This window comes from Natator depressus, chromosome 7 (genome assembly GCF_965152275.1).
Source record: "Natator depressus isolate rNatDep1 chromosome 7, rNatDep2.hap1, whole genome shotgun sequence".
In the NCBI taxonomy this organism is placed as follows: Eukaryota; Metazoa; Chordata; order Testudines; family Cheloniidae; genus Natator; species Natator depressus.
This window is the reverse complement of record NC_134240.1, coordinates 14,576,796-14,604,535: the sequence shown is the minus strand read 5'-3', so window position 1 is coordinate 14,604,535 and position 27,740 is coordinate 14,576,796. Positions and strand designations below refer to the sequence as shown.

At 41.4% G+C, this 27,740-nt stretch overlaps 1 long non-coding RNA gene across 1 annotated transcript in view; it reads left to right on the top strand.

Annotated features, from left to right (window-relative positions):
• Nucleotides 1-529: 529 nt before the first annotated feature.
• LOC141991385 (uncharacterized) overlaps nucleotides 530-27,740 on the top strand; it is a 50,391-nt gene continuing 23,180 nt past the window's right edge. Inside the window, exon 1 of the long non-coding RNA XR_012640359.1 lies at nucleotides 530-654. This is a non-coding gene — a long non-coding RNA (uncharacterized LOC141991385). The remainder of the gene's footprint in view (nucleotides 655-27,740) is intronic.

The window sequence follows — 27,740 nt, the reverse complement described above, 5'->3', positions numbered from 1 at the left end:
AAAAGACATACAGATCCCCTGAACATGTGCTTTTAATGCTTACATGTAAATTAAACTATCAAAGTTAGAGAGCTGAACCATGCTTCCTGCCAATTACATTTCAGACTAAGTCAGTCTCTGTCCTACTGTACAGTGGCTTTTGCTAACTACATTTTATTTTGGGGGACCAATGAGGGGAAAAAAAACTTTCCTGTTGTTCCATTTTTTTTAACCTTATTCCAAACGGGAACCTTTTTCTTCACATAAAGCTATTCTAGCTCATCCCATGTCTGTTTCTATCTGATTGGACATGTGGGTATTCTAAACTGAGCTAAGACAATAGGGTTCAACAAGTTGTTTGCAGATTTTACTTGCCCCTTGAATGGTTTTAACCAAACTTGGTTTCTTCTATTCTGTCAACAGGTTGCAGCATCTGACCTCTGGAAAAACAACCAGTTACCTTCTTTAGGGATAAAAACATTTTTGGTCTAAAGCTGGGCAGAAAACTGTTCTGTCTGGATAAAGCCATTCCACATACATACTATCCAAAAATGAAATGAAAACAAAGCTATTTAACATGCACTTCTAAATGTGCACTGGAAACCCCAGAAGAGGAGAAAACCCCTTGTTGGACATTTCATTCTGTCTTCTCAACTATTGCTTTGAACCAAGGAAGTAAGTATCTCTAATGTGCCTCAGGGCTTGTCTACACTAACTGGGGGATCGGCAATCGATGGTCGAGTTAGTGGGTCTAGTGAAGACTCGCTAAATCAACTGCAGATCGCTCTTCTGTCGGCTCCTGTACTCCACCGGATCGAGAAGAGTAGGGGGAGGCGACGGGAGAGCATCTCCCATCAACATCATGTAGCGTGGACCCCGTGGTAAGTAGATCTAAGCTACGTTGATTTGAGTTACGCTATTCACGTAGGTCAAATTGCATAGCTTGGATCGAATTTCCCCTGTAGCGTAGACAAGGCCTAAGACAGATAGGTCGCAAGACTCTAATACAAGCACCAATTTGGAATTCTGCAGCCCTTCCATCTGAGAACTTCAAACTGCTTTACAAACAATAATGATTAAGCCTCATGGCACCCCTTTGAGGTGGGTTATTATCCCCATTTTACTGACAAGGAAACTGAGAGCCTGAGAGTTCAGGTGTCTGCCTGCTCAGGTGCTGAGCTCCTGAAACCCCAGATGATGCAAAGGGGAGCTGTGGGAGCTTACCCCTTCTGAAAGTTAAGCTCTTTTACAGAGTTGCCCAAGGTCACACAATATATTGGTGGCAGAGCCAGAAAAAGAATCCATCTGACTGCCAGCGCTATGCTTTAGCTACTAGATAGGCGTTGTCAGCTGGATGCTCTGCCATTCTCACTGTACATGCATTTTTTTTCTTTGGTGTCTGCATATTTGAAATCTTGATTTTGATCTTGAACTTAATGTCTTAAAGAAAACAGGATTAAAAACTGGCCTGTTCAGGTTTATATAAACAACCCTGATTTTAATATTAAAAAAAATCAGATGGATCATATCTATGCCCATTCACTGACACAAATTATGTTTAATCTCTATGCGGTGTGCGTCTCAATATTGAGCAGCAGAATAAGTATGAATTATGGCATAAGTATACTTTGTGACATTATGTCTGGGTTCTCTTCCTTGTTAATACTAGTGTGGAATGAATCGTGTGAAAGAGATAATCAACAAATTACCATGAAATCTCACAGTATTCTAAAATGGGCATGAGTGTCTTCATTAAAGAGTTCCTTAGCTCCATATTTTCGTAATTACTTTTCAAAATAAATCCGCTCTGGTGTTGGTTATTAATTGTATTCGAGCTGAGGTATGTGCGAATCACTTCTGTGAAAAATCTAAGCTTCCCTTAACTTTGGAAATCTTTAAAACCAAGTAAATCAGAGCTTAGCAACGAAGCTCTGCTCAGTTCTGATGAGTTCAGTTGGGTATTGAAAACAGAATGCCGAGGATTGCTTTCTCTCATTCCCCACATGCTGCAGCACCTGCTGTGGCACCTGAAACTAAGAAAGACATTAATCTTTTTCTTTTTAGTAAGCCATACAACCAGAGGTGAAAGTAAGCCAGTACGCCCCGGTACGGCGTACCGGTAAGAGCCGGTGCGCCGTACCAGGCCCGGCTTTCCAAGAGGGCAATTTAAAGCCCTGGGGTAGCGGCGGCGGGGATTTAAAGGGCCCCGGGGCAGTAGTGGCGGCTGGAGCCCCGGGGCCCTTTAAATCCCTGCCAGAGCCCCGCCACCAGTATCCCAGGGCTCGGGCAGCAGGGCTCAGGCCGGGATTTAAAGAGCTCGGGGCTCCGGCAGCTGCTACCACAGCAGAGCCCCAGACCCTTTTAAGCTCTGCCAGAGCCCCGGGGTAGCAGTGGCAGCCGGGAGGCCCCAGGGCTCCTCAGTGATTTAAAGGGCCTGGGGATTTAAGGCCCTGCCTCTTCCGGCTGAGGCCACGCCTCTTCCGGCTGAGGCCACGCCCCGTGCTCAGGATTCTGGCCTACTGGTAAGTCCTCTAACTTACTTTCACCCCTGCATACAACAAACTGACACTGGGCTGCCGGCTGTGATCTAAGCGTGGCACAGTAATGAACAGGCCGAAAGAGAGGGGGATTGCTTAAGCTTTGGGAGAATTGTGCATGTGTTATGAATGAATTAATACTTCTGAGACTGAGGTTTGAATCAGGCAGAGTGGGCCAAATTCAAACAAACACAGAGCCTGTCATGGGGGCTTGGTGCAGCATGCTTTGAGGGCTGAACTAACTTGCACCTTGGCTAGCATGGCCCCTCTGCTTCACCCCTGTGCTATCATGTCAACCCTTTATGCTTAACAATGGACCCACCTTGTATTTAGCTTAGATGCTCTGGTTACCTTCTCCAGACCTGAGAAAGAACTCTGTGAACCTCAAAAGCTTGTCCCTTCCACCAACAGAAGTTGGTTCAGTAAACGATATTACCTCACCTACCTTGTCTCTTTCATATCTTGGGACCAACATGGCTACAACAACATTGCCTGGCTCCTATGGACATATGATAGCTGGGCAATAGCCAGCATTTAAGACTGCAGCAGATGTGCATTTAAGACTCCCTCGCATGGCCTGCTCCCTCCCACCTTTGACACATGCCTTGCACCAAGGGTTCCTGCTATGGGAGGGAGTGCAGAGCTGAAATCTGCACCAAGGGACTCTTAACTACTTTGTGGTGCCATGAAGGGACCACTGCACACCAATGAATCAGGTCCAGTATAAGCGAACAAAGTCTTTCCTGTCCACCTTAATGGTGGACAGGACCTGTAATGATCTTCTTACCCCACTGCTGCAGTGCCTTTGAGTAGATGTGGGCAGTTGTGCTGAATTATGTGGTGGTTATGCAGTGTGCTCTGGCGACTAGGGTGAGATCATTGAGCTTCTTCTCACCTGTTTACCTAAGTTAGCTGATGACTCAAGTCAGCTGTCTTTGGTTTAAAAACACACTGAATTACCTCATTGTGCCACCTACTCTGGATATGACACTGTTCAGTTTAATTAGAGATGAGGTAATTGTACTGGGAAAATTGCAATGCCAGTCTCACGATTAGGTTCGTGAGACGGGTTTAATTGGAAAAGCAAAAAACGCAGAGAAGCCCATAAAGTACATAAAATAAGAATGAAACTGTAGTCCTCATTACAATCAGGGGAAATGTGAGTGTGTGCAGTGAAAGGGATGAAGGATCTGATCCGTCCTCATTACAGGTAAAATGTTAAAGCAACTCAGCAGTACGGTATGTGGTTCATGATTTTAAAAAATTGGATCGCATTAAATATTACAGAACGACAGTGACCTGATTGTTAGAAACAATATTTTTACTCTCTTCTGATTGGATCTAAGGGTGAGATTCTCATCCTTGCTCTGGCCCATTTGAGCCAGGATAAAGGCATCAGAGTGGTGAAAGAGGCCCTAAAAGCCCCAGTTCTAGGTGGAGAGAATTCCCCTGGCACAGGAACTGCAGAACACAATTGCAGGCACAGCACTAAGGATCTCCTTGCAAGCCCTGGCATCAGGGGCTTGCCAGGAGCTGGAGGGGCTTGTCAGGGGCAGAGCCAGAGATGGATGGGGTATATCAGGCCAGGAGGTAGCATAAAGTGTTGTGGAGTTTCTGAACAGTGTTGCTGCCCATTCGAAGTCCAAAAGGCTGCTGTAACTTAGACAGATTCCCCAGGGCTGTCTAAATAATGTCAGAGGCCTCTCCAGAGCCCAGAACAGCAAAGGATTGAGAGGGCACAAATCACCAAATCCCCCACCACGAGCTGCAAGGTCTGTGCTGCATCTCTGAGGTGCAGCACTGGATCCCACTGCAAATCTTTCAGAAGAAGCCGTTCTCTATTACTTTTTTTTAAATTGCTTGATGCTGTTTATGTGCTTCCCACAACAGATACCTCTTTTCCTTTTTATAGCTAGAACTCCCTATATTGGTCATGGCAACCTTTAGATTTTTGTTAACATTTTCGCTTTCATTTGCTTAACTAGTTTTTCTTATGTTTAAATGGTATGTTTGGTATATAATGAAGCTCATCTGTAGTATTTAAACGTAGGAATCAGAACCTGCAAGCAGTGTTTAACTATGGCGTGCTTCCAATCCCTCTTCTTAGTCACACTCTAGGGGCCTGATCCTTCTCCCCATGAAGTAAATAGGGGGAGTGTCACTGACTTCAGTAGGAGTGAGACCAGGCTCTAGAGTTCGCTATTACGTGTCCTCTGTGGATTGGACACACAAAATACATGGACCAGTGGTTTACACAACACTGAGACCCACGGGTGGGGGAGGCTGGGGCAGGCTGTGCCTCCCCAGACAGCCAGGCATGGTCCCACCCACACTCTGCCCCCAGGGCCCCACTTAGGCAGTGTCACTGGGCTCCAAGAGCTGGGGCTATGCCGCTTGCCTTCTCGGGGCTCCAGTGGCACCACGCGCTCTCCCTCCCGACGCTCTGGGGCTGGGGAGGCCACAGTGTCACCGCTGAGCGCTCTCCCTTCTGGGGTTGGGGTCTGCGACGGTGCCTCATGCTCTCCCTCCCGGTACTCCAGGGCTAGTGGGTGGGGGGGCTACGGACACAAGCCAGCCTGGGGCGGGGGCCGGCAGCCGCAGGGTGTGTGTGTGTGTGGGGGGGACCTCTGGGTTTTGGGGGTGCAGAAGGGGCAGGGCCTTGGGTGGAAGGGGCAGGGCTGGGGGCTAGCCTCCCTCAGCTAGCAGTTCGCACGCTACCTGTGCTGAGGCTTGTGAGTAAGTGACGTCACTACTCATGGGCCCAATCAAAAGCTCATTGAAATCAATGGGACTCTTTCTTTTGACTTGAGTGGGTTTTGGATCAGGCCCCATGTTAGGAAATAGTTACAACCTGGGATATTTCTGTTTAAAATATTAATTTGCTGGTCATGCTGAGTTATACCCATTAGTCTTCCATTTTTGCTCAGACAGTAGCAGTATAAAGCAACACAAATGTGAATAATCGAAGTGTTATGTGGAAGACTTACTTTCTTACCTCCCATCCATAACCTTGGAGGGCTTCTTAATTTCCTTCAGTTTTTCTATAGTGTTTGATTAATGGAAAACGTGAGGAAGAAAATTAGCCACCCACATACTGCTTCCAACACAATTGTATCTATTTGAAAAAATAAAGAATTAAATGGTATTAGACTGCATGCTTGACCAATATATAATTATATAATTACATTGCAACTGTCATAGTTCAACTTGGTAAAGTAACAAAAAGGAAAAGCCTGACTACTTGAATATAAGGAAATTGCCCTTGAAAACAAGTAAACACATCTTCCTCATATTCACTCTTTGGATTGTTACCTCCCACCCAGTACATCTATATACTATTTAAACAGTTTAAATGTTATTAGTTTTCCATTAATTTAGTATTCTAATAAAAGTAATATTGTGTGTCATTCTTGCATCATTATGTTGAAAACCTGAAACAGTTATCTCTAGGGCTGTCAATTGCAGTTAATTCACGCGATTAACTCAAAAAATTAACTGCGATTAAACAATAGAATACCAAGTGAAATGTATTAAATATTTTTGGATGTTTCTCTACCTTTTCAAATATATTGATTTCAATTACAAAACTGAATACAAAATATACACTGCTCACTTTATATTATTTTTATTACAAATATTTGCTCTTTTAAAATAAGAGTTTTTCAGTTCACCTCATACAAGTACTGTAGTGCAATCTCTATCGTGAAAGTGTAACTTACAAATATAGATTTTTTTTTTGTTACATAACTTCACTCAAAAACAAAACAATGTAAAACTTTAGAGCTTTCAAGTCCACTCAGTCCTACTTCTTGTTCAGCCAATCGCTAAGACAAACAAGTTCGTTTACATTTACGGGAACTACTGCTGCCTGCTTCTTATTTACAATGTCACCTGAAAGTGAGAACAGGCATTCGCATGACACTTTTGTAGCCGGCATTGCAAGGTATTTATGTGCCAGATATGCTAAACATTTGTTTACCCCTTCCTGCTTCGGTCACCATTCAAGAGGACATGCTGATGACATTTGTTAAAAAAATAAATGCGTTAATTAAATTTGTGACTGAACTCCTTGGGGGAGAATTTTATGTCCCCTGCTCTATTTTACCGGCATTCTGCCATATATTTCCTGTTATAGTGGTCTCAGATGACCCAGCACATGTTGTTTGATTTACAAACACGGTCACTGCAGATTTGACAAAATGCATAGAATCTACCAATGTGAAATTTCTAAAAATAGCTACAGCACTTGACCCAAGGTTTAAGAATCTGAAGTGCCATCCAAAACTGAGAGGGGTGAGGTGTGGAGCATGCTTTCAGGAGTCCTTGAAGAGCAACACTCAGATATGGGAACTATCTGAACCACTAAAAAAGAATCAACCTTCTGCTGGTGGCATCTGACTCAGCTAATGAAAATGAACATGTCAGGCCGCTACGCTTTAGATCATTATCGAGCAGAACCCATCATCAGCATGGATGCATATCCTCTGGAATGGTGGTTGAAGCATGAAGGGACATATGAATCTTTAGTGCTTCTGGCATGTAAATATCTTGTGACGCCAGTTACAACAGTGTCATGAGAACACCTCTTCTTACTTTCAGGTGACATTGTAAACAAGAAGCGGGCAGCATTATCTCCTGTAAATGTAACCAAACTTGTTTGTCTGAGTGATTGGCTGAAGTAGGACTGAGTAGACTTGAAGGCGCAAAAGTTTTACATTGTTTTATATTTGAATGCAGTTATTTTTTTAACATAATTTGACATTTGTAAGTTCAACTTTCATGATAAAGAGATTGCACTACAGTACTTAGATGAATTGAAAATACTATTTCTTTTGATTTTTTACAGTGCAAATATTTTTAATCAAAAATAAAGTGAGCACTGTATACTTTGTATTTTGTGTTGTAATTGAAATCAATATATTTGAAAATGTAGAAAACACCCAAAAATATTTAAATAAATGGTATTCTATTGTTGTTTAACAGTGCGATTAATTGTGATTAACTTTTTTAATCGCTTGACAGCCCTAGTTATCTCTATTATCTCACTTAATAGAAGCGGTTGAGTCAGAAGCTCTAGAATTTTTTGTGACAGTTTGACATCAATTTGAGATGGTCTAGACAATCAGAGTACTGCACAAGCGCACCCATGCACACACAAAGGCTGCAGGCTGAACTAAATGACCACTAAATGCCCGACCACTTCTGTGATTAAATTGCATGGTCAAATAAATTGTTGTTTTATTTATTCATTATATATACTAGCGCTTGGAGCCTCATTGCGTTAGGCACAGTTGTATAATCACATTGTAAGAGACTAAAAGAAAAGGAGTACTTATGGCACCTTAAAGACTAACAAATTTATTTGAGCATAAGCTTTTGTGAGCTACAGCTCACTTCATCGGGTGCATGCAGTGGAAAATACAGTGGGAGATTTATATACACAGAGAATATGAAACAATGGGTGTTACCATACACACTGTAACAAGAGTGATCAGGTAAGGTGAGCTATTAACAGCAGGATGCGGGGGGGGAGGGAGAACTTTTGTAGTGATAATCAAGGTGGGCCATTTCCAGCAGTCGACAAGAATGTGTGTGTGGGGGGGGAATAAACATGGGGAAATAGTTTTACTTTGTGTAATGACACATCCACTCCCAGTCTTTATTATTTGTATCCAGTTTGCAAATTAATTCCAATTCAGCTGTCTCTCATTGGAGTCTGTTTTTGAAGTTTTTTTGTTGAAGAATTGGAACTTTTAGGTCTGTAATCAAATGACCAAAGAGGTTGAAGTGCTCTCCAACTGGTTTTTGAATGTTATAATTCTTGAGATCTGATTTGTGTCCATTTGTTCTTTTACATAGAGACTGTCCAGTTTGGCCAATGTACATGGCAGAGGGGCATTGCTGGCACATGATGGCATATATCACATTGGTAGATGTGCAGGTGAACGAGCTTCTGATAGTGTGGCTAATGTGATTAGGCCCTATAATGGTGTCCCCTGAATAGATATGTGGACACAGTTGGCAACGGGCTTTGTTGCAAGGATAGGTTCCTGGGGTAGTGTTTCTGTGGTGTGGTGTGTAGTTGCTAGTAAGTATTTGCTTCAGGTTGGGGGGCTGTCTGTAAGCGAGAACTGGCCTGCCTCCCAAGATCTGGCAGAGTGAGGGATCATTTTCCAGGATAGGCTGTAGATCAATGATGATGTGCTGGAGAGGTTTTAGCTGAGGGCTGTATGTGATGGCCAGTGGTGTTCTGTTATTTTCCTTTTTGGGTCTGTCCTGTAGTAGGTGACTTCTGGGTACCCATCTCGCTCTGTCAATCTGTTTCCTCACTTCCCCAGGTGTGTATTGTAGTTTTAAGAATGCTTGATAAAGATCTTGTAGGTGTTTGTCTCTGTCTGAAGGATTGGAGCAAATTCAGTTGTATTTCAGAGCTTGGCTGTAGACAATGGATCATGTGATGTGTCCTGGATGGAAGCTGGAGGCATGTAGGTAAGTATAGCGGTTCAGTAGGTTTCTGGTGTAGGGTGGTGTTTATGTGACCATTGCTTATTTGCACTGTAGTGTCCAGGAAGTGGATCTCTTGTGTGGACTAGTCCAGGTTGAGGTTGATGGTGGGGTGTAAATTGCTGAAATCCAAGTGGAATTCTTCAAGGGCTTCCTTCTCGTGGGTCCATATGATGATGTCATCAATGTAGCGCAAGTAGAGGAGGGGTGCTAGGGGACAAGAGCTGAGGAAGCGTTGCTCTAAGTCATGCATAAAAATGTTGGCATACTCTGGGGCCCTGTGCGTACCCATAGCAGTGCTGCTGATTTGAAGGTATAAATTGTCCCCAAATCTGAAATGGTTGTCGGTGGGGACAAAGTCACAAAGCTCAGCCACCAGGTGTGCCGTGGCCTCATCAGGGATACAGTTCTTGACAGCTTGTAGTCCATCCTCATGTGGAATACTGTTGTAAAGAGCGTCTACAACCATGATGGCCAGATTATTGCACCAGTTCAAATAGTCCGCAGGAGCAGAAAGACATGAGTTAGCTTTGGAGGTGCTCGTGCAATCTGGAATTGCAGCAAAGAGCTGAGAGAACATTTCAAAGGAGAGGAGAGATGCATATACTTTTTCTATGAGAAAACAAAGGCAAGCCGGTGCTTTACAGGAAGAAAAGCACACTGTGTGTAAAAATAATACAGTTTGACGGATTTGGCTGATTGCTATGCAGCCCACTCTCAGTATAAGCAGAATTCATCTATTCTACTGTTCTGTCAAGCAAGCAGACAGTCTGTGCCATTTTGAAAGTTGATAGGATAGAACTTCTTCCATCTGCCAATTACAGTGACCTTGGGAATCCATTGGACTGTAACATTCACTCTTTTGAGATAACTGCTTTATCACCAGGTATACTGAGGAAAATTGCACAACCCAAAGATAATCAGTGTAGGAATTCTCTCTTTTCCCAGCTACTCCGTGGGAGATAAAAACATTTCTTTCTTTTCTTTATTACCTCATGATTTGTTTTAAATGTTGTCAGCATGTGTCTTACATTTTTTTCAAATGTATTCCAAATAACCTATCAGGTCAGAAACAGTGTTTGCCAGTCCTGAGATGAAGTAATCTTTGCTGATATGAAGCATTATCACATATCAGTAAGGGAAAATGTTTAAAGTGTAGGAGGAAATTTCCACATAAGTAGTAAGATTTGGCAACTTGAAGAGCCAATGAGAGTTAAACTACAAATAAAGTAAACTGGTTAGTGCTGTTCACTGAGCAGAGTGAATATTTTTCACATTTTTCACAAGTATTTGTTTAAATTTGAAAACGAATTTCATTTTGACTGCATCTGCAACTCTTCCCTTGGACTTGTCTGTATAGTACCTTGGTCCAGACTAGTTGGGATGTAAATTACCAATCCCTGTAACAAACCTTGTTGCCTACTTTGTCCCTATATCTACTCTAGCGACACCATCAGAGGACCCAACCACATCAGTCACACCATCAGGGACTCATTCAACTGCACATCTACTGATGTGATATATACTATCATGTGCCAGCAGTGCCCCTCTGCCATGTACATTGGCCAAACCGGACACTGTCTACGTAAAAGAATAAATGGACACAAATCGGACATCAGGAATGGTAACATACAAAAGCCAGTAGGAGAACACTTCAATCTTCCTGGACATTCTATAACAGATTTAAAAGTAGCCGTACCTGAACAAAAAAACCTTCAGAAACAGACTTCAAAGGAAACTGCAGAACTAAAATTCATTTGCAAATTTAACACCATTAATTTGGGCTTGAATAGGGACTGGGAGTGTCTGGCTCATTACAAAAGCAACTTTCCCTCTCCTGGAATTGACATCTCCTCATCAATTATTGGGAGTGGACTACATCCACCCTTACTGAATTGGCCCTGTCAACACTGGTTCTCCACTTGTGAGGTAACTCCCTTCTCTTCATGTGTCAGTATGACAGTGCCTGCATCTGTAATTTTCACTCCATGCATCTGAAGAAGTGGAGTTTTTACCCATGAAAGCTTATACCCAAATAAATCTGTTAGTCTTTTTAAGGTGCCACCGGACTCCTTGTTGTTTTTGTGGATACATACTAACATGGCTACCCCCGAATAATTTTTTGTATCTCAAAGACCTACAGTACGAATAGCTGACATTGGCCCTTTCAAACCTTATCTAGATCTGAACCTACTTACAGAAAATTCTTTTGTGGATGTTAAAAATAGTACTGGTCGAATAATGTGCATGTTTGCAATGGCTTACGCAGGTCTTGATTAAAAAGCCTCTTCCTGTTTGAAAGATTTGATGCAACACTTCAAGGGCCTAATGCAACTCTCATTTGGGACAATGGAAAGAAGATACCTGATTTACCTGAATGGGAGTTCAATTTAGACCCAAAATGGTAAATACCAGTATTAGTGGTAATAGCTTTCAAACCAGCAGAAAATTTTTAAATTAACCCACTTTAATCAAGTTCTTCTGTATTATCAGGGGAATAAAAGTGTATTTTTTTACAGTTAAGGAAATAACTTTAAGGGTCACAATGCAAAATACATTTAGCAGAATCCTTTTGCTTTACTATTTATATATCCCTTATTTTGGTATTGAAGGATGGGAGAACATAAAATTAACTATCTTGATTCTGCTTTGAGGATATCACACCTTGAAACAACAACCTTCCTTTAAAAATGAGTCATTTATTAGCTGCTTCATCATCAGGAATCCTCAAGGAATCCTCAACAATGGATTATTTTGTTTACTGCACAATTATGTCCATGGCCCCCAGATTCTATGAGTTCTAGAGGAACAGAAATCCAGTGGAATGTTTCACTATTCATTCATCTGCACTGAGAAAATACAGCAAATCACTCCAAAAGGAGCAAAAAAAGTAGACTCCACAAATTTAGTATTGCAATTATGAGAAATAATAATATTCTCTGCAGAACAGCAAATTATCCTTAGGTTGAAAAAAGAAGGGAGCGAAAAGCCAAGATTATTAAAATTGTTTAGTGATTTTCAGTGCCTAACTTTGGATACCTTAAAAGAGGTCTAATTTTCAAACCGTGCTGAGTACCTATCCTCTGAAATGAGGTCCTTTAAAGCCTTACAAATTGGGCACCGAAAAATTGTTATCCCAGTTGTTATCCCAACCGTAAACACTAGTCACTAATCACATTTGAAAATCTTGGCCCAAATACTCTAAGCACTATAGAGGAAGTGTGATTTAAGAATAAGGCTGACAAACTTGGTATCATTAAAATAAGAACTGACCCCAAACTGGTGTTTGAAGAAGTTGACACAATTTTTCCTCTTTCCCATTTTTGTACGTGATTGTGTCACAGACCAGAGTCGAATACCTTCTTGCAGTCTTAATCTGTACAAAGGATTTTGCAATAAAACCAGATTAAAAAAAACAACTTCTCCATTGTTTGGGATTTTCTTACTAACCTATAACTGGTAAATGGACCAAAATGTTCACTGAGGTAATGTAAATTTCAGTGAACCTAAGCATCATTACAGCTGAAACTCAACTGAGTTTCCCCATATTGTATAATTCCCATTCCCATAACAGGCCCCCCCATAAACACCAATGTATATGTCATATCTTCTAGTTGTTAGCCTCGGTGGCTTGTTACCAAGACCCTATATACTCGGGGGCAAGTTGGACCTAAACTCTGTTGTAAAATCCTTAGTTTTTCTAGCATTGTAGTGCAGTGGTTCCCAAACTAGGGGCGCCGCTTGTTCAGGGAAAGCCCTGGTGGGCCGGGCTAGTTTGTTTACCTGCCGCATCCGTAGGTTCGGCCCATCGCAGTTCCCGGTGGCTGTGGTTCGCCGCTCTCGGCCAATGGGAGCTGCAGGAAGCAGCGCGGGCTGAGGGACACCAGGGGCTTCCCCTGAACAAGCAGTGCCCCTAGTTTGGGAATCACTGTTCTAGTGCAATAGAATGGAAATTCTGTAGCAGCATCACGTAAATTTTAAAAATAGAGGAAGTTTTGTGTGTGTGTGTATATATGTATGTATATGTGGATTAATTATGAAAATTAGCAATGCAGTCAGTTTAGTCACCTCTGTTGTATGCATTTTGTTAATAAATTCAATTTATTTGAGGCTGTCCTGCATTTTCATTTTTCAGTGTGCTGCAGAAGATTTCATTGACCATGCATCACTGGCTCATGGAAATTGTCAGGGGAGAAGCTGTAGGTTTTGGCACCTCTGGAGGCCTGGGAAGTGGTTTGAGATTGTGGGAGTCTTGGCTAAAATGATCAGCAGTGAAGTAGTTTGTGTTATCTGCAAAACAGACATTGATTTCTACAGATTTATTCATTGTTTGCGATTTTTTTAGATAGTATATTTATGCTAATATATGTTAGCTGATAGGTTGTTTGCAATCTATAAACTTTGACTATATCTTTGCTGATTAATTATTTTTATATGAGATTAGTTAGTTAAGGCACCTGGTATTGCTACTGCTGCTTTGAGTGACTCTAATGAGGGAAGCACTTGCAATGCAAGTAGGGTACATCCTGGTACGCGTGTGTGTGTGTGTGTGTGTGTGTGTGTGTTTGTGCATAAAGGTGTTTGCATAAAGAACAGATCTTTTCCCAACACTCAGGTGAGCAAACATCCATCCACACAAATGCTCATGGCCTAATTGCAAAATAATTCCAAATTAGAGTTAATGTTCATGAAGGATCTTAAGCAAAGAAAGCAGTCATGGGATAAGACGGAAGGTCCTCTCATGGATCAGTTACTGGTTAAAGGGTAGGAATAAATGATCAGTTTTCAGAATGGAGAGAAGTGTCAGTTTCCCCCAGCGTTCTGTACTTGGACCAATACTGTTCAACATATTCATAAATGATCTGAAAAAAGGGGTAAACAGTGAGGCGGCAAAATTTGCAGATGATACAAAGCTACTCAGGATAGATAAGTCCAAAGCAGCCTGCGAAGAGTTACAAAGGGATCTCACAAAACTGGGCAACAAAATGGCAGATGAAATTCAATGTTGATAGATGCAAAGTAATGCACATTGGGAAACATAATCCCCACTATACATATAAAATGATGGGGTCTAAATTAGTTGTTATCTCTTAAGAAAGAGATCTTGGAGTCATTGTGGATAGTTCTCTGAAAACATCCACTCAATGTGCAGCGGCAGTCAAAAAAGCGAACAGAATGTTGGGAATCATTATGAAAGGGATAGATAATAAGACAGAAAATATCATATTTCCTCTATATAAGTCCATGGTACGTCCACATATTGAATACTGCATGCACATCTGGTCACCCCATCTCAAAAAAGACATATTGAAATCGGAAAAGGTACAGAACAGGGAAAAAAAATGCCTACGGGTATGGAAGAGCTTCGATATGAAGAGAGATTACTAAAACTGAGACTGTTTCAGCTTGGAAAAGAGAGACTAAGGGGAGAGGTGAGAGATCTATAAAATCATGACTGGTGTGGCGAAAGTAATTAAGGAAGTGTTATTTACTCCTCCTCCTCATAACACACAGGGGTCACCCAATGAAATTAATGGGCAGCAGGTTTAAAACAAATAAAAGGAAGTATTTCTTCACACAATGCACAGTCAACCTGTGGAATACTTTGTGAGAGTATGCTGGGTTCAAAAAAGACTATAACAGGGTTCAAAAAAGAGCTAAATAAGTTCATGGAGGATAGGTCCATCAATAGCTGTTAGCCAGGATGGGCAGGGATACAAAACCATGCTCTGAAGTGTCCCTAGCATGTGTTTGCCAGAAGCTGGGAATGGGTGACGGGATGGATCACTTTGATGATTACCTGGTCTGTTCATTCCCTCTGAAGCATCGGGCATTGGCCGCTGTCAGGAGACAGGATACTGGGCTGGATGGACCGTTGGTCTGACCCAGTATGGCCTTTTTTATGTTGTTTTGATTTTCCATCTCTTTTTGCCCCTCTAAATAGCAATGAATGACTAGGGAAATTTGAAATTGCTAGAGCAGATGAATTAGCAAGTAAGAGGAAAAACCACAAAGAAGAAATAACCATGTCTTTTAATTTTAATGATTTATTATGATACTTAATAGTACAATAGTAAATAGTATTAAATGTTTTGTAAGACTTTTCTGAAAAAAATGTAATCTTAGTAATATAAGACCACATTATAGCCTCTGATGGCACACTTTTTGACAAGAGGTGGGGAGATACCACTTTTTTTTTTTAAATATAAAATGTGGAAAATAAATGAAGTTCTAAGGTAATATATCACCAGATCAACAGATTTCTGATTCGGTATTGTATAGCTGAATTGTGGGATCAGTGCCATTTTCTGAAGTTGTTAATTACCAGACTAAAGGCCAGCACACAGTGCTACATAAAACTGGCAATAAATCACCACTGAGAGGCTTGCTTTTTATATTTTATTACACAAAAAGCTGTTATTTTAAATTAAGAAATTAATTCAAGGAAAGAAATTGAAAGTAAGATTTAAAAAATGGTGGTTCATATGCAAGGCAGCTCTGTATTTATAAGTCTCAAGAACTTTAAAATATATATTAAAATGTACTTGAAGTTTTTTATTCGTAGCACATGCAATTATCTATATTTTAAGAATATTTATAAGAATTATTACACACACTGGCCAGGTGGCCTGGACACGAGAGTGGAGCTGAGTCATTGTCAGATGTGCATCCGATGCTCCTGGAAGGTGGTCACAGAACCAGACTCAAAGAACACAGTCCCTGGACCCAATTTTTATAGGTCTCTGGTTCAATACAAGTCTATGGGAGTTGCTTCATCATGCTGAATTTACAATTGAGATGACCATCAATCAGCTCAATCAGCAGGTGGTACATCCATGACGGCTCCATGATGGCTAGGTGTTATCTTCTTGTTCTTCCTTGATGCGTTTTGGGTGGATTCCAGTTCGCCCTCCGGGGATCATCCAGTTATCTCCACTTTGCATATTCTTCGGCCCATCGATATCAAGGTTGAAATTCTTAGGATTAGGCTGGTACCATTTACTAACCAATTATTTCCCTGCTTCAGGCTCTCAATTCCATGCACTCATCATTCATTCTTTTACTTAACAACAAAATCTATGACTTTTGATTCATTTAACAAGTTTTATCCCACTATCTATTTTTTCCCTCTTTGGATACCAAGATTTACCTAGGCATGACAAGGTGTCCCCGCAGGGGAAGAGCATCAGGGTGTTGTTTTAAAGAACAGCATTGTTTCCTCAAAGTTCTTATCACTTTCCAGCACAGACTCTTTGTCCTATACCGGCCTGAAATAATTAGCACTTTGGCCTTGCATTTGTTACAGAGTGAAATTCAACAGCATGGAACTAAAGTTCATACCTTTTTACAATACCTATATACTCTTTTGTCTATCTTTATTTCTACTATACATAATTATAATTCTATCATACTTATATAACTTTGAGGGCGACCCAACACTAATCCAAAATGAATAGGCCAGGGGTATTTACTCCAAAACCTGGATAGTTTTGTGTCATCTCCACTACTTCATCTCATCTTCATGCAAGGCCTGCAGAAGGGCCTGAAAGTGGGGCCTAAACTGCCTGAGCAAACCAGTGAACTACAGAAAGCTCTGCTAACAGTCTGCAGATCCCTGACTGGACACACACATGGCATTTCTCTCCTTGATCCTTTCAGGCTTCCATCTTGAATGTGGCAGCAAAGCTGGCCTGGATGCCCCACTGCTCCTGTGCCCTGTGTATAATGTGAGTCATGAAAGAAAAGTTAGCATGGCTGCTCGCAGCATTAACTAATCCTCTTTGGTGTAGAAAATGGGTTATGTAGAAAAGGGAACAAGCTGTTGAAGGTCGGGTGGGGGGGAGGGGAGTTTCGTAATTTCTCCTTTGTGCTGTCTGGCCAATAAGATTCTTTTTTCCTATTCAGCTCGTTTCCTCTGCGGATAATTGAGGCAGGAAGGTAGAGGTTGGCAGAGAAATTATTAGAGACACATTTCCTTTCATATCAGCTCCAAGGCCTATTTCCATTGGATTTCCAAGATTTGTTTCCTCCTGTAATGTGACATTTGGTATAGGAACCTTTGTCTGCAAAGTGCTTTGGGATCCTTTGAGTGCAAGAGGATACGTAAACGCCAGATATTAAATTAAGAAATGCACACCGAAGGCCTCATTCTCATCCCATTGATGTAACTGAGAACTTTGCTATTGACTTAAATAGGAATAGAGTCAGGTCCCAAGCTGACGGGCCTGATTCACCTCCAGCTTGCACGCTTCATAGTCATTTAGGCCCTGATTCAGCAAGGTATTTGTGCACATAGCTTTAAGTATGTGAGTCATTTTGCTATCTTTAATTACATGTGTTTTGATATCCTCCTGGAATGAGGCCCTATGCCTGTGTAAGGGGCATGCAAAATGCTACTAAACTGGATTTTTCCATTCAGACTAATAGCACCATCCCCCACCTCCATATCACGGCTTTAAACGACCACATAAGATGCAGGGAGTGGAAACTCTGGCCCATTGGTTTTTATTTTGAGATACCAGTGCAGTGGATGTAGTGGATATGAACAGCAATTTCTGAATCCAGATGGCTTATATTCCAATATTAGTAATATAATATCGTAACCAATATTCAAGTTCAGCCTTTTTTATCCTTTAAGAAATGCTGTACTAAGGCTCATAGAACATAATTTGATATCCTCTGACTTAGTACTAAAATATTACAACCATCGGATCCCTGAGTCCTGAAGTTTGCAACGATCATTTCTTTTTTAGATTAGACCAAATATCTGGAGAAGATATTCTATTGTTCAGAGTAATAATTGTTTCATATAAAATATAATAACACAAGGGTCCTAAATTAATGAGGCTTACGGAATACTGGATTGTGTAACGTATCTCAGCACATCATATGATAAAAATTGTGGTTTTGCTAGAGACTTTGCAAGGCGCCAGTACACATCCTTTTTTACATCAGTATCGTTTAGAATTGTCATGGATGTACACACACTTCTCACTTGGGGAGAAAGCATTTTTTCAGTCAACCAAGGTTTGTTTCAAGTTAATATATGATTTTTGTGCTAGTGCAAAGCTAACCTTCTATGTTTTGTCTCATGAAAATTCTCAGGATGAAACTAGAAACAGTTATGACATAACTTGTGAATTTTGCCAAATGCAGTAGTTTTTAGCATTATTAGTAGTATTTATTTGTGTGTATTAATGTAGCACCTAGAGATCCCAATCAGGAATCAGGACCCCACTGAATTCGGTGCTGTACAGCATGAAATCGAAAAGCCATCCCTACCCCACAGAACCACTTTTGCAAGTTTATCCTCACTTTAGACAACCTATTGTCATTGCTTAGGGATGATTATGTGTCTCCAACATGTTATGCATATTGCTTACTGTGATGGGTATACAAACCCCACACTGGACAATAAGAGGTAAAGGAGCTGCTCTGGGCTCAGCAGACTCTGTCCATCACAACTGCAAGGCATGCACAGGCTGGAGGAAGAACTTAAAAGGGGACCAGAACAGCTCACTTGTGGGTAGATTAGGAAGGAGAGCGGACATTCACCTTTCAGCTCCTGAGGAAAGGGCAGAGGGAAGACTTCCCAGACAGCCAGTGCCTGAAGGCCCCTCCCTGAGGGAAGGGAGGGCCAATTCCTGATGCACCCAGAGGAGGAGTCATTCCCCTCCATCTCTTACTAATTCAGTTTATTTGTGATAATTGCCCTTGCTTTTTGTTCATGGGCTACCCTGAAGAAGGAGAGACTTTGAAATGACCTGGCTGGAGAGCCAAGACACAGGAAAAGACAGGCCACTTTTGGCAGGAGACCTCCAGTGAAGAGAGAGCTGCTATGCCATGCCTGGCCTTGAGGAGATGAGTTGACCCCTTCACACTTGCATTTCATGAAACTCCTTCAGCACCATTTTTATACATTAAAAGCCATTCTACCATCAGATGGGCATGTGTCACTCCCACTGATTCCAATAGGGGATGCATAAACAGATCATAGGGCTTAATTTGACCCTATTTGAACCTGAAGGTTGTAGGGGGGTTTTATGAGAGGTAACAGAAGGAAAGAAGATACCTTTCACTAATGATGTCAGTCATATTCCTATGTAAGTCTACATTATATTATTATGTGTTTGCTTTTCATGTTTAATCATTAGCAGTACAGCCAGGATAAGGAAAGAAAACATCTGTGTATCCTAAAGGAAAATTAACTTCTTTTGAAAGGTCAGCATAATTTAACTGCATAGTCCTCATTCCAACATCAGATATCTTAACCTTGATAAGAGACATTTTCAGGATTTTCAGATGGTGTTTTATATATATATTGCTAATATGAAATTAGTTTTTAAATGATATAACTATAAAATTAGTTTTAGCAAAGTGAGGAAACTGTTACAAAAGAAAGAAGATGAGGATGACATCATTTCAGTGTAGCCCATAGCAACAAAATTAACAATTTCTTAACTGATGCAGTACAGCATATATAATATATATGCTATCAATGGAGTCCACAGGAAGATGGCACGTTGCACCGTATTTGGGAGTTAATGAATTTATTTTCAATATTTTGCAGAAGTGCCACACAGATTGTGCACCATGAAAGAGAATGTAATAAATGTACGAAAGATGCATTATAATTACTGCACCTCTGTCTCTGTGGGACAGAAAAAGATACACCATCAGTTGCTCTCTCATAATAGCCAGATCTGCACACCTAGTTCACCTGCCCAAATATTCTATACAAGACGCTTACTCCATCCTAGAAGTTTAGGGGCCATATTCAATACAGTATTTAAGCACATGCTTAAGTCTTATTGAAATGTAGACGTGATAATGGCATGATGACCATCAGAAGTTGCTGAAGAGGAATGAAAGTGCAATATGATTGTAAATCAGAAGATAGGTCAAAGGAAATACATTCAGGTCCGTAAGATGAAGCAGAGAGTAAAATTATATTTATTGCAAGTGGTTAAATGGTGAAGTTAGGTTGTGTACCCCTGTTCCCCCCTGACTTTCCTTTGGATTTGTGTGCCTCATTCCCTAGTGTCTTTTGAGAAGGGGTTTTTTTTGGGGGGGGAGGGGGGGAGGGGAATGAAGACTAAGAGCTTCCTAGAATTTATCTCCCCGACTTTGTCCAAGAGATTAGGGTATATGCAATGTCCTTTTTCATTGTCAGACTTTTCTTGCTGTGAGGAATTCAGCTTCCTTGTCAGACAAGGTTATTATTTTATAATAATAATTTTATATAATTGTGACCAGAGTTGTAAGGGGGCCATTCTGAAATTGCTCAGTCAGGGCACACTGCAAAGAATGGGGCAGAGAATCCCCAAAACTGGTGGTTATTTCTAATACTTAGAGTCAACAAACCAGCAACCAGACAGCTTTTACAGTACTTTACTGGTTACCCATAAGCCAGAAATACAGTTCCATTAAAGCAACCCAGTCTTGGGCTCCCACCCAGACAGCCAAGTCAAATATGAGGAAGATTACTGAAAATCTTGTTCATCATATAAAAAGTTCTACAAATCTAGAAGGATTGGACACTTACCAACCAGATTAATGAATAGCTCTGATCTTACCCAAATATACGCTTACAGCCAATTCTTATTAAGTAAACTAAGATTTATTGCAAAAGAAAAGAGAGAGTATTGGTTAAAAGGTCATAATACATAAAGATATAAATAGAGTTCTTAGGTCAATTTCATAGTAGAGATGGTGAGCTTTAGAGTTGCAAAGAGTTCTTTCAGAATCAGTTCATCAGGTTATAGTCCAATGTACAATATCAGGGCAATCCAGAGTGGAACTGGAGACCTCAGTCTTGCAACTCAAACTTCCCCTGTTGAAGCTTAAGTAGATCTAAGATTCAGGATCAGGGTCCTAGAATTTTTTATATAGATTCCTGACAGGCTATTGACAACCTCTTGAGAACAGATGTTCCTTGGGTGAAACATTGTGGCTTTGAAATAAAAACCTTCTATTTCCTAAGCACCACTGGTAATTAGCTGCTAGGTAGTTTACTATAAACTTCAAAGAGAAATCAAGACAATGATATTACTACATTCACAGTTCATCTAAATGTTAACATCTCCTTTTGATCTCTGAATTAACAGAATACAGTGACAGACAGGAACCATTCGGTTACATTGGCAACCTCTAGCAGTATATATGTAAATGCACTATAGTGGGGCCGTGTAGCATCCCTCCGAGCCAGAGAGGGAGGGACCACTCTCTCTGCCCAGCTGGGCAGAGTCTGGCCAAGCCCACCCCCCTCCATCGGAAGTTGAGAAGCGGGGAGGAAGTACCAAAGGCGGAGCCTCTAGCCCAGTGGAGGCTGAGCCAGGGAAGGAGGCAGACGCATCCTGCTTGCTGCTGCCCACCAAACTTGCTGCTGAGCCAGGCGGTGGCCCAGACCTGGAGAGGCCCGAGCCCGAGGAGGAGCTGGTGGGATTGCCGGTGGCCAAATACTCTGATGAACCTGAGGAACCGGAGTTGGATCTGGAACTTGGGTAGGAGTAGCCCAGGGTTTAGTTTGATGGTGTTGCAGCTTAACAGCCGGTCAGCAAGTTACGGGAGGATCTCTGCTGACTCAGTGGCAGGACACCCGCCGCTGTTAGGCCCCTGGGCTGCAACGCAGTGTAGCCGGGTGGGTCTGTGTTCCCCTACTCCTGGCACCCACCTCTCGGGTGGCAGCCTCCCCGCCATTGGCCACTGGTTGCCCGTGCTCCCCTGCCTACAGGTTAGCGCTATAGACTGCTTACTTGCTCTACCCTGCCTAGGGGCCTCAGGCCTCTTGACCATTGGGAAGTAACCCTCGTATGAAGGCTGGGACGCTGTACCTACTCTGCTAATTCCCCCAATAGTAGGCCGCGATCCTGGTGATGTACTGAGGCGGGGTGGCATCCCTCCAAGCCAGAGTGGGAGGGACAACTGCTTCCATACTACACACACAAAAACCACAATTATCATCTACTAATATGTCCCTAAAAGCTGAATCTGGGTCAATTAGCCTGCTAGTTGTATAACCCTTTCTGGCCCTGTCATAAATATAAAGGGAAGGGTAAACACCTTTAAATCCCTTCTGGCCAGAGGAAAAACCCTTTCACCTGTAAAGGGTTAAGAAGCTAGGATAACCTCGCTGGCACCTGACCAAAATGACCAATGAGGAGACAAAGCTGGAGGGGGGAGAAACAAAGGTTCTCTCTGTCTGTGTGATGCTTTTGCTGGGAACAGAAAAGGAATGGAGTCTTAGAACTTAGTAAGTAATCTAGCTAGATAGGCGTTAGATTCTGTTTTGTTTAAATGGCTGATAAAATAAGCTGTGCTGAATGGAATGTATATTCCTGTTTTTGTGTCTTTTTGTAACTTAAGGTTTTGCCTAGAGGGATTCTCTATGTTTTGAATCTGATTACCCTGTAAGGTATTTACCACCCTGATTTTACAGAGGTGATTCTTTTACTTTTTCTTCGATTAAAATTCTTCTTTTAAGAACCTTATTGCTTTTCCATTGTTCTTAAGATCCAAGGGTTTGGGTCTGTGTTCACCAATGTAAATTGGTGAGGATTTTTATCAAGCCTTCCCCACGAAAGGGGGTGTAGGGTTTGAGAGGATTTTGGGGGGAAAGACGTTTCCAAGCAGGCTCTTTCCCTGTTATATATTTGTTAGACGCTTGGTGGTGGCAGCAATAAAGTCCAAGGGCGAAAGGTAAAATAGTTTGTACCTTGGGGAAGTTTTAACCTAAGCTGGTAAAAATAAGCTTAGGGGGTTTTTCATGCAGGTCCCCACATCTGTACCTTAGAGTTCAGAGTGGGGAAGGAACCTTGACAGACCCTGTGTCACAAAATAATATAACTTCTTTCTTTCAATATATTTACTGTCCCAATCCCCAACTCTAGATGCAATGGCATAATGGGGTGGCCTTGGGGAGCACGGCTAAGCTGACGTACTATGATATTGATTTTCTAAGCATTGTATATTTTTTTGCCACATTCAGCCTTGGGATAAGTGATTTTTAAATAAATCTAAATAAAAGGTGGGAAGAAAAAGAACAGTTCTCTTTCTAGCAAAGGGGAAACAAGTAGGAGGTGCTTTTTAATGTGCTCAGAGAGCAGCCTGTCCAGGAGGAAAGTTAAGGCAGCTAAATCGAGAGAGACAACCTAGATTGCCTCAAGAGTCCTCAGTCCCTAAATATAACATAGTTGGGCAGAAAGGTGGTATCTCGAAACATCTGATACCATGAAGGTAACCAGCTATTCAGATTAAGTACTGGAAACATGTTTACTTCAGGAATATGAATTGAGAGGAAAAGGGAATCTAAGCCCTCAAAGCGTAATCACAAATCACACACGTCACTGAAACAATCACAAACTTCCTTCATTTTACTTCCCTGTAAAATGGAGTGTCACCATATGTAACATCAGGCTTGATGCTGCTCCCACTGCAGTCAATGACAGGTTTGGCATTGACTTAAAAATGAGGCGATCCTAACCCTGTCTGGTACATGTGTTCCACTGTACGCTGTAATGTATTCATTTTAGCAGAACTGGTGGAATGATTCTCAGCAGTGAGTATCTGTGTAGACAGCGTGGATTAGCATACTGAAGGTAGCATGTAAAGATTTTGTGGTTCATAAATATTTGCTGCTCCAAGATCAGGAATATATCAGTGGCTCTTATCCTGGAATCTTCCAAATACTTCACAATGATTCATTTGCTTTATATATGTGTGTGACACAGAGAGCTTCAGAGAGGCAATGAGAACAAATACTTGTTATTTGTCACTATTTCAGTAATATTAAAAACCTGGAAACAAGCAGAGTTGTCACCAATAAAAAGTCGACATTTACTAGCCATTATCACACCATGCAAGGGTATTTCCCTATAGAACAAACAGGAAATAACTTCTGCATTTTGGAGACTATGGTACAGTAACTGCTGATAAAAGTTGATTTTATGACAACCACTGCACCTTAAATTTACAGCTGCTTCTACCTGCCTTTCCATTTTGAGGAGGCCAAGGGTTGACCCCTGCTTACCTACTGAAGGCCAGCTCCGATGGATAGTTTCATTTTGTTTTGGTCTCTTTATTTTCAGGCAGTAAATCTTTCCTTTTCTAATGCTTCCCACATTCCTGGCTGCCCTTTGCTGTGACTACTGCATCTCTGCGAGACCTTATGTGCTACGTGATACTTCCCTGTATGCTGAATTTTGTCATTTTTGTTTAATCTCTGTGAACTACAGAGCTCAGCTGAAACTGTAGCTCAGCATCCTGACGGACCAGTTGAATCTTTACCAGCATTAAAAAATAAAAAAAACCCAACCCTGACAAACTTACAGCTTTACATCAGCAATAATGATAGTGAGGAATCATTCTTCATGAGCTAGTCCTATCTTTGCAGTATTAGAGAGAAATCCCCTCTGGCACTGTTAAACATGAGGCTCAAGAGCTATCTTGCTCTGATGAATTGAACTATATTTTAAAAATCCCCTCCCCCCAATAGATTATTAAAATCGAGTTCCATATTCGTTCTCCAGACTAACACTGTACGGTGGCACAGGCTTTCCTTCATGGGCCTTGAGGATTGTTATTACCTTAGTTGAGCTAATTCAACAAAGATGGGCTCCTTGACTTAATTAAAAAGTGCAGCCTTGGTTCCTTTGTGTACACACACTTCATATTATTGTGCCTGAACTTGTCATGATCTAAGGGGATTTGATTATTAAGTATGAAGGTGGAAAGGCAACCTGAAGGTTTGATTAAGGGACTCTTGTTTATCAAACCGGCAGAGGTAGGAGGAAAGCACTAGGAAAGAACATAGGGGGAGATTTTCAAAGGGAAATAATCATTAGACACCTAATTCCCATTGACCTTCAATTCAAGCTTGGTGCCTAACTGCCATCGGTGCCTCTAAAAATTGCCCCAGGCTCACCACTTTAAAGGAACAGATTGCATCACTGTAGATGATCTTAATTCAATCTAGGCTGTTCTTCTCCCAAAGTAAAAATCCTATGAATACTATGGGTGGTGAAAACAATAAATTCCAGTGCTGATTCTGCCTGACCCTCAAGACACAGTACCTAGTCCCTACCCTGGACAACCTTCAGGATTCCAAAGAATGACAGCTGGAGGCTGCACATGTCACTTCAGGGGGATGACCATCACAGCCTGATGTAATATGCATCTACTCCCAAGCTCTCACCTCCAGCCCACTCTCCTTCTCAGGCCAGTCTGAAACTGGTGGCCTCAGGATGGCAATGTGGTGTATCTTAATCCATCATGTTTCTTCAGAAAGGGCAGCAGCTCTATTACTGTGGCCTGCCCAATGCCATGTCCTTCTGTGCTATAATGTTTGTGCTGGCCTAGGTTTCCATTTTGTCATTAAAATATCTCAAATTATTAACTTTCCAAAAACTGAATAAATATGCAGAGAACTGTCCAGTGACAAGCAATCAACTGGTCACAACCTATTTAGTATTTCAGTTCTTTTATTTAAACTACGATTTTCATTTGCACAGCAGTTACAACATTTAAATCAATACCCACAGAATAAAAATGCTTTGATTCCTAAGCCTTTGTGCTGGGGTCATCAGTAGTTCATTAGTCTTGCTTTGCATCTGTCAATAAATGGAGCAATTGAGAGAGAGAGAGCCCCAGGAAAGAAGTAAGCAAAATCCATATTGGGAAGCAGACATCTTCCAAACCATTGCTTTGCTTCTTATTCCTCCCCTTTCATTTTTAGAACCCATGTTATGATTATAATACAGATGTTGGCCCTGATCCTGCAGAGAGTGTCTCATGGAGCCCTATTGAAGTCAGCGGGGTTCTTCAAGGGCTTGGTGGGGCTTTACACAAGCACAGCTCTTGCATGATCGAGGCCAGAAATATTTTTGAAATGCTAGCTTTTATAATCATCCTTGACGAAGGAATGAGTTGCATATGAAGGGTTTTTTTATAAATATATCAGGGAGGAAAGTAGTACTAGAGAGAAAGCAGGCCTACTAATAAATAAGCAGGGGAATGAAATTGATTGATTAAAAACTACCGAGTTATTGATTTTTTTAACAATTAAAATAAAGGAAAGTTTAGACAACTGGGTAGTAATGAAAACCTTGTTAAAATAGCAATTGTTTAAAGATCAAGTAAGGGAATCCATGGAAAATCTGAATATATGCAAATCAGCTAGTCCAGTGAGATGCTAGTTTTCACATCAAAAGTGCAGTTCTACTGTTCATAAGTTACCAAAGTGGTGTCATATTTACTAACCCAACATCTTGTGTCTGTTCAGTTACATCTGCTTTCTTAGTACAGAATGAGACTCCAACCCCGCAAACATGTATGTGAGTAACTTTCAGCCCATGGCAGGACAGGAAAAACAGAATCTTGCCTTCCATGTGACGGAGGGACAAGGAGGTATGGGGCTATTGCCTTTCATGGTAACATGAGAGCCATTCTGCTGGCCTAGAGCCAGGATGGGTCCAGGAGGGCAAGAAGGAAGAGTTCTGCCCTGTGCATTTTACATTTCCTTTACAAAAGGAGTAGCATGCATCCCTAGCTTACGTGTGCTGCAAATGACAGCATATGTTCTAGGTAATGGGGTCCTGGTTCAGTACTTTCGTTGGATAAAAACATCCCTTTGAGACATGGCTAGGAATCCAGGCTCCATAGTTTTTCAGTTGACACCAGTGGGGTCAGAATTTCACTCCAGGTCCCCTCCAGCACTCTCCTGAGGGTTAAGTGAAGCTCCTGAACTGTTGCTTTGACAGAAAGAAGCTTCCTGTATATCCTTGTAAGGCACTCACACAGCACAGGACAGGGCAGGGGATTTGCTCCAAAATAATAACCATACTACTTTTTATAAAGCTTTTACCTTAAGGTATAAGGTGGCTTACACTCACAAGGTGTTTTTCATCTCTGAGGATCCCAAAGTGCCTTAAAAATTCTTAGCTGTATGTTGAGATCATTTCACAAACCTAGGAAATGCAGACGTGTGAAAATAGCAGGTTGTGTGTTAAAAACAAAAAACAGCAACAAAAAAACCCACCACGGCAACACTGTGCACCACTTTAAAGCAGGGCGTATAGAATTCTGTATTACGTTGAAACAGCACTGTGGACTTAGGCAGGTATAGTGGCTGAGACTTTCAAACTCCATGCAATCTGGGCTTCTAAAATCCACCCTGTGTCATTAACCAGAGTTGTTGTTTTGGCCAGAAGATAAGGCATACCTCCTACTTTTTAGGGGGAAACATGCGATAGGATGTCTAATGATTATAGTTATGACTTTGATTTTTACCATTAATCTATAAGATAGCAGATCAAGCAAATCAATGCTCCCAGGTTGGGACATTGGCTTGCTATTGATTCTGAAGATAGCATTCCACCTACTGAATAATGAGTACCACTTCCTGGAGCATCTAGGTGTTCCTTGAAGGCCTCCAATCCAAGTAATTACTCAATCTTGTGTAGCTTGATTTGTGAGATTTGACGTTATATCAGCATGAGGTGCTGGGGCTGCAGATCATGCTACATGATGACTATAATGTAGCAAAAATTATATTAACAACAGTTCATTACCTGGTCCCTGTCAATCTGCACCACCAAATTTTACAGATAAACTGGAGATCATTTCTTGTAGCAGGTTCAAATCAAAGTTGACTTACTGGTTCAACAAAATTTAAGAACATGCTTGGCAATTTCAGTTTTTATCAATTAATTAGAACTTCGCATA